General features: G+C 44.5%; 1 pseudogene; it reads right to left on the reverse strand.

The window, feature by feature from the left end:
- Positions 1-3325: 3325 nt before the first annotated feature.
- Positions 3326-4492, reverse strand: LOC133750832 (26S proteasome regulatory subunit 10B-like; annotated as a pseudogene).
- Positions 4493-8526: the final 4034 nt, after the last annotated feature.

Consider the following 8526-nt stretch of genomic DNA (forward strand, 5'->3'; position numbering starts at 1 on the left):
AAGGGAGGAGAGAACTTCCACTTTGACTATGGCCTTGTCTAAAGAAGATCAGATTCGGTGAAGTCAAGAGGCTTCCATAGCCTTGGCAGCTCAAGACAAGTGCCTCATGTGATTACTGACATCATAAATAAGAGTGTCAATTGTTAAATCAACAACAGGAGTTACTGTGCACCTACTCCCCATGTAGGATCTCTCTGTCCTTAATGTGTTGTACTATGTGAATTAACGGTAAAACTACTACTCAAACTATACTCTACACTTTGTGTGTCTGTGTGGGTGCAGTCTGTTGAAATCTTTACTTAGTATATACTGAGTTGATCTTCTGTATATAAATATAATTGAAAATGAATATTGATGAAGAATGGGATGGGAGAGGGAGTGGGAGATGGGACGGTTGTGGGTGGGAGGGAGGTTACGGAGGGAAGAACTGCTATAATCCAAAAGTTGTACTTTGGAAATTTATATTTATTTTTATAGACTTTATTTATTTACTTATTTGAGAGGTAGAATTACATACAGTGAGAGAGAGAAACAGAGAGAAAGGTCTTCCTTCCATTGGTTCACCCCCCAAATGGCCACTACAGCTGGTGCACTGCACCAGTCCGAAGCCAGGTGCCAGGTGCTTCCTCCTGGTCTCTCACGCAGGTGCAGGCGCCCAAGCACCTGGGCCATCCTCCACTGCACTCCTGGGCCCAGCAGAGAGCCGGACTGGAAGAGGAGCAGCCAGGACTAGAACCCGGTGACCATATGAGATGCTGGTGCTGCAGGCGGAGGATTAGCCAAGTGAGCCATAGCACCGTTCCCCGGAAATTTATATTTATTAAATAAAAGTTGGAAAAAAAGAAAGGGTTTCATGAATGCTACTCTGTTACAATCTCCTTCCTTGTCCCTCTTACCTCTGTTCTTGTGACCAGACCCTTCATTAACCATTACTTCCTGTCCCAAGGCCCACCAGTGAGTGTGTTGTTAGTTCTGCATATGTTGAATCCCAGCTGTGTACCAGGGACTACAGGAATGAAAGCAGAGAGACAAAGTCTTGTCCTGGACAAGCTCACAGTCTTATATGAGATATGGGTATTTAGCAAAAAAAATGGTGATAAAATGGGTGAAGTACGTTACATATATAGGTAGTGTGTTACAGCTCTGGATACTTAGCTCTGCCTGGGGGAATGAGAGAAAAGTATCATAGAGAAGGAAGACCCTTGAGTTGGATATCTTGAAGCATGGCTAGGAGTTTCTCAAGCTGAAAACATTGAGGAACATCAAGTAGTGACTGCCTATATACACAACCATGACAAGTCTGGCATGACAGAAGCAGGGGCTGTTTGGGAGGAGGGTGGCTTGGAATAGGAAGTTGTGAACAGACCTGGGAATGAGGCCTTGGAATCCCCCCTAAGGGATTAGGGCTTTTGCAAGTATGCAAGAGATCAGAAAAGGTCAGACAGAGTCACCTGCGCTTTCTAGGAAAATGCAGGTGGTGTGCAGGCCTGAATCAGAAAAAGCCTGAAAGAAAGAATCCAGACAGAAATATTAGTTATCAGCATACATTCAGCTTTGATCTGAGTGCTTGTGTAGGTCCTGTGACACCAATGGCATTGATTTGGTGATTACTAGGAGACAGATGGTTGGAAAGAGGGGGCTGCCAAGCTTTCCAACTTGGAAGGCAAGTCACATGGAGCCACCACTGCAGAGATCCAGTGCAATGTGTGGAGAAGGTTTAAAGGGAAGAGGAAGTTTGTGGTACCCATAGGACATTCAAGTATGTGTCTCTAACAGGCAGGTGGCAATGGAGATTTGGATCTCATGGTGGAGGCTGAAAATGGAGACACTACTTTGGAAGGTAGTCTCATAGAAACATTGGTTGAAGCCACAAGAGTAAGATCACCTCAAGAGAAATGGGGCACCCAAAGGTAAGGGAGCAAAGCATTTCAGATGTGTTCTGAAATCATAGGTATTGCACAAGCAAGAGAGAAGAAAGAGAAGTACAAAGAATCCATCAAGGATAGCACAAAGTAGGCAGCCACAAACAAGGAGTCAAGTCACAGGGTTATATTTGTAGAACACACCAGTGGATGCAGAATCTCCCTCACTACCTACCACCTCTCCCCTCTCCCCTCTCCCCCTCCCCTTTTCCCTCTTCCCTCTCTCCCCTCCCCTCTGTCCTCTGTCCTCTGTCCTCTCTCCCTCCTATCCATTCCCAACCAGCTCCCTCCCTTTCAAACAATTTTAAAAATACATTTGTACAGAAAGATTTCTTTTGATGCTGAGTGGAAAACATGTTACAGATGAAAATATTACTGATAGAAGAAATCAGCTCAGAGGTCACCGAATTCAGTCAAGAGAATCATGGTGGGATGGGCTACGGTTGGGGTTACATAACCAGGCATTTGGGGCATCCAGGGTACAGAATTTATGTAGGCACCTGCTCTACGAGCCATGCAAGAACAGAGTTCAGCTTTGCCTTGGCTTAGAGTGGTGGCAGAGATAGGCAGGTTGAAGATACATTTTGGTGGTGAAATCAAATTTATTGTGCGGATTCTTGGGTTCCTAAGTAATAGTTTAGAAAGACTATTAATGATGTCCGGTGCCACAGCTCACTTGGCTAATCCTCCGCCTGCGGCACCAGCAATCTGAGTTCTAGTCCCGGTTGGGGCACCGGATTCTGTCCCGGTTGCTCCTCTTCCAGAACAGCTCTCTGCTGTGGCCTGGGAAGGCAGTGGAGGATGGCCCAAATGCTTGGGCCCTACACCCGCATAGGAGACCAGGAGGAGGTACCTGGCTGCTGGCTTCAGATCAGCACAGTGCGCCGGCCATAGCAGCCATTTGCGGGGTGAACCAATGTAAAGGAAGACCTTTCTCTCTGTCTCTCTCTCTCACTGTCTAACTCTGCCTGTCAAAAAAAAGACTATTAATGCAACATATTATGGAGGATCTTAAATATCAAAGGTCTGATGTTTCACGTCCTCCCATAGCCTATCTAAATCAATACTCAAATGATATAAAACAAATCATAAGAAATACTCTCTTGTACTACTCCCAGACCATTTTCAATGTTTTACAAAATGTTCCCATAGCAAATATGAAAAGCTTCAACACATTCTTCTTTTGTAATTTCTGCTGCAATAAATACATGAACAACATACAAATTTCTTCTGTACCCATCTTAAAAGTGGAGTCACTGAATTATATACTAATTTATGTTACTCATACATATTTTACTCTTATTTTTAATGAGATCATTGCCAATACACACATTATTTTCCTTAACTTTATTTTTACATTAAGCCAATGTCTGTCATGCAGCAATCAAAAAACTTACAGTAAATTATATAGGTTTGTAGTCCAATTTAGACTCTAGATTCTTAGAATAACCCAGTTTTTTTTTTTTTGACAGGCAGAGTGGACAGTGAGAGAGAGAGACAGAGAGAAATGTCTTCCTTTTTCCTTTGGTTCACCCCACAATGGCCACTGTGGCCTCACGCACCACGTTGATCCAAAGCCAGGAGGCAGGTGCTTCTCCTGGTCTCCCATGTGGGCGCAGGGCCCAAGGACTTGGGCCATCTTCCACTGCACTCTCAGACCACAGCAGAGAGCTGGACTGGAAAAGGAGCAGCCAGGACAGAATCTGGCACCCCAACTTGGACTAGAACCCGGGATGCCGGGGCTGCAGGCGGAGGATTAACCTAATGAGCCACGGTGCCGACCAGAATAACCCACTTTTCTGATGGCTTTCATGAAGTCTTCCTGTACTACAAAACTATGATCAGCACGAATTGCAAACATACCAGCTTCAGTACAAACATTTCAGGTTTGCACCAATAAAGCCATCTAAAAGGTTCGTGCTTGCTTCATAATCTATTTAATATTGTTTTGTAATGGCAGCTGTGTGGATTTTCAATATATCTAACCTTGCTTGTTCATGTGGTAAATCAATATGTATTTTTCTGTCCAATCTTCCCAGACGTAGCAAAACAGGATCCAGTGTATCTGGTCTGTTTGTAGCCATGGTCATTTTAACTCTGTGCAGAGTATCAAACCCATCCATTTGATTTAGCAACTCTATTAAAGTTCTCTGAATCTCTCTGTCAGCTGATGTACCCTCAGGAAACCAATGACCACCAATCGCATCTATTTCATCCATAAAAATGATGCATGGATGATGGTTGGTCTCTGGCATAATAAAACATTTCTCTGATCAAACAGGCACTTTCACCAATCTATCTGTCTACAATAGAGCTAGTTACAACCTTTAAGAAGTTACAATCCAGCTGACTAGCAACAGTTCTCACCAAAAGCATTCTTCCTGTGCCTGGAGTTCCATATAACAAACAGCCTTTTGGAGGTATTATTCCTACATGTTGGAATAATTCTAGGTTTTTAAGAGGTAATTCTATTACCCTGGGTTCCCATGAGGCATGTTGTAAACCAGTGAATCTGCCACTCTTGGCAAATCTCTCATGATACTTAGTGTAATCATATCCAAAGAAGCTCTTGTACCTGGATTCAGTTTACTTTATCAAGTTTTTGTCTATGACAGCGGACAATGTATCTTGGGGGGGTGAGGAGTGAGAAGAAAGTTCTGGAATCAGATGCCAGTGCTGGCTACACAACTCTGCACATGTGCTGCTAGTGAATGTTCACCTTAAAATGGTGTAAAGGAACTAAGATATACACCAAAGAGAACTGCTAATGAGTAATGTGAGTTAACATTCATTCTGATCTAGTTCCCATGATTCCCCTTGCCCCAGCCCAAATAAATAAGAGGTTGGGCTTAAGTTACAGGGATTGCTGCTCCTCCACAGGAAGCTGGAAAACCCAACGAGCACAGCCAGCCTTGCATGTGTGCACATGGGACTTTGGGACTGTGTCACTCTGTGGCTGCCTGGCTACAGTGCTGTGTGTGCATTTGTTCCTCTGTGCATGTGGTTTTTTGAAAACTGACAGTTAACATGCTGTCATGTTGCAAATAGGTTTTGATGGACATACATAAAAAACTGTCATGGGGCTGATATTGTGTCCCAACAGGTTAAGCCTCTGCCTGCGGCATCCCATTTGGGTGCTGGTTTGAGACCCACTGGCTAATTCACTTTCTTTCTTTTTTTTTTTTTGACAGGCAGATTGGATAGTGAGAGAGAGAGACAGAGAGAAAGGTCTTCCTTTGCCGTTGGTTCACCCTCCAATGGCCACTGCGGCAGGCGCATCTCGCTGATCTGAAGCCAGGGGCCAGGTGCTTCTCCTGGTCTCCCATGCGGGTGCAGGGCCCGAGCACTTGGGCCATCCTCCACTGCCTTCCCGGGCCATAGCAGAGAGCTGGCCTGGAAGAGGGGCAACCGGGATAGAATCCGGCGCCCCAACCGGGACTAGAACCCGGTGTGCCAGCGCCGCAAGGTGGAGGAGGATTAGCCTGTTAAGCCATGGTGCCGGCCCTAATTCACTTTCAAATCCAGATCTCTGCTAATGCACCTGCAAAAGCAGCACAGGATGGCCCCAGTGCTTGGGCCCCAGCATCCACAAGGGAGACCCAGAGGAAGCTCCTGGCTTCATCATGGCCCAATCCCAGCGACTGAGGTCATTTGGGGAGTGAACCAGCAGTTGGATAATCTCTGTGTGTTTCTCCTCCTCTCTCTGTAACTCTGCCATTCAAATAATAAGAAATCTTTTTTAAAAAGGACATTCATATCTTTTAATATTTTTACCTATCTTCATTCATTGAAAACACAAACAGACCTGTTCTATCAAACAGCTTACAAAACAGACCCTTAGCTGCATCTGATTTCAATGAGAGAGTCTGGGAATTGCTGTATGCATTTTGTCAGACTTAGAAATAAGGTAAGCATCATTTGAAACTAAAGCAAAGCTCCAAACTTTTGAGTTCTAAAAATAACAAATAAATAAATAAGAAAAGTTTGCTAAAATTATCAATTTCATTAGTTGTTGAGATGGTAGGATGCCAGATGGTTGGATGCCAATGTCCTCAGATGACATGAGGTCCAAACATCTCAAAACACCAGAGCCAAGAGAACCTTATCTCATGTACACAACCCTCCCTGGGAGGGTCTGCATGCTGGATTTTTTAGAATGGCTAGTTTGTTTAAAAATGCTTGGTGTGAACAGAGCCAAGCCTGTATGCTTCTAACTGTATCACTCCTTGTTAAGAAAGAGGGAAATGTCATTAATCAGGCACACACAACCACCCCAGTCAGTTCCAGAGTCTCAGAGGACCCAGGGTTCGCAATCACTGATACACAGTATTCACTGGATAAACGCCAACAAGCCTCCTTCAGCAACACAAAATGTTCATGCGCTCATGAAGTACCATGCAAGGAACCGCCCAATTGGTAAAGAAGGGATTGCCTGTGACATTCACCAAGGTGGAACCCAGAGAAGTATGCAACTGTTAAAAGATAAACTACCAGAAACTTTCAAAAAATTCAACTACAGCAAAACAAACCACCCACTCAAGAAATGGGCAAGGGGCTTCAACAGGCAAAATATTTCAAGAAAGGAAATCTAAATGGCCAACAAACACATGAAGAAATGCTCAGGATCACTAGCTATCAGGGAAATGCAAATCGATATTATAATGGACTTGAGGATGTGGGGGAAAAACTCCCTAATCCACTGTTGGTGGGAATGTGAACTGGTATCACCACTGTGGAAGATACAATGGAGGTAAGTCAGAAATATGAATATAGACGTACCATATGAGCCAGTCATTCCACCCCTGGGAATGTAACCAAGGGGAATGAAATCAGCATACAAAAAAAGTTCTCTCTGCCACCATATTTACTACAGCTCAATTCACAAGAGCAAAGACATGCAATCAGCCAAAATGCCCATCAGCTCAAGACTGAATAAAGACATTATGGGCTATGGACACCATACATGCGTATGCAGACTGCATAGCCTGGCTATTGTGCATCCTACTGCAATAAGCATAGGCCTGTGAAAACCTCTCTGACTACACAATGATTTCGTTTCTGTCAATATGTTCCCAGTAGTGAGTACATCCATACAGTTTTCCATGTTGACAGGACCAATTTCACATGAGAAATTGTATTGCTCTACAGGTATATATTACAGAATACCGACATCGGATCCATAAATCCAATTTTACCTACAAACACTAGAACAGCAAAGTAAATCTTAAGAAACTGGAAGGAGGAAAACAATTCAAGTGGAAATCAATCCAACAGCATAGAAAATATCACAACAGACATTCACTAGACCAAAATAGAGTCCTTGAAAACTCAGTGAAACTGAGAAAACGTTTATCCACAGGAAACAGGGGAAAAAAGGAGAACAGACTCAAGTGACTTGACAACAGAAATGACAGAGAGGACATCACTACCAACCTTGCCCAAATAATAATCAAAAAACACTAGAGAAAAACCAAGGCACGGGGATTTGGTCAACCTAGATATAGTGCATTGATTCTCAGAAAGACACAAACGACTAAAACTGAATACAGTAAAACAAGAAACCCTGAATACACTTACAATTTGAAAAGAGACCGTAGTAGCAGGGAAACCGAAACTGACAAACAAAAACATGAAAAGCCCAGACCAGATGGCTCCACAGGTGAGAACTCCCATTTAGAAGATAATTAAAATCCGTGATTCACACACCCTCCCAAAAAGGGGATGAAGAGGAAAAGCCTTCCATTTCATTCCATCAGACCAGCATTATCCCAACATCCCAAACAAGCACACATCACAAAGAAAATGGCACACAAATATCCGGCATAAATGTGTCACATGCCTCAACAAAATATGACCAGATGCCATCCAGAAGCAGAACCAAAGTTTAACACACTGTGTGCAACTGAGAGTTACTCCAGAAATGCAAGGATGGCTACCATATAAAATCAGTATATCACAGAACAGACCAACATGGGGAAAGCCCACAAAGTATCCCTACAGACACAGAAAACCTATTCCACAAAAACTGCCATGACTTTTGCGATACTATAAAAAACAAATAATCAAATTAGGAATGGAAGGTATACCTAGGCCTGACAAGGCTCTTTCATGAAAAACCCACAGAGCACTAACATCACACCCAATGCCAGGAACCCAAAACTGTCCTCCTAGACCAGGAAACAGACACACATTCTCGCTCTCCTTCCTCCTGTCTACAGTCCCAGAGGTCTAGAGCAGGTCGGCTGGGCCTGCAAAGAGCCGAGAAGGGAACGTGGGGCCATTCTGGGAGGAGAGGGAGCCACCTCTGCTCTCGCACAGCTGCTTGCACCCTGGGTACCCTTCCAGACCGTCCGCACAGCACGACCGACCGCGACTCCACCGGAGCCTTTCGGACCCAAGAGCAACAGGCACTCCGGCAGCAAAGACCCCAGAGGGAAACCGCAACAGGCGCGCGTCACTCACCTCCAAAGTGGGGGCCGGTCTGCTGGTGGCACAGAGGTCCGCGAAGGCCGTTGCTTCCGGCAGGGGCTAGAGAACCGCGCCTGATAAATGGCGCGATAGCCTCGGACCCGCACCCTCTCCCGATCTTTGCCTGACCCTGGGG

This window comes from Lepus europaeus, chromosome 21 (assembly GCF_033115175.1).
Source record: "Lepus europaeus isolate LE1 chromosome 21, mLepTim1.pri, whole genome shotgun sequence".
Taxonomy (NCBI): Eukaryota; Metazoa; Chordata; class Mammalia; order Lagomorpha; family Leporidae; genus Lepus; species Lepus europaeus.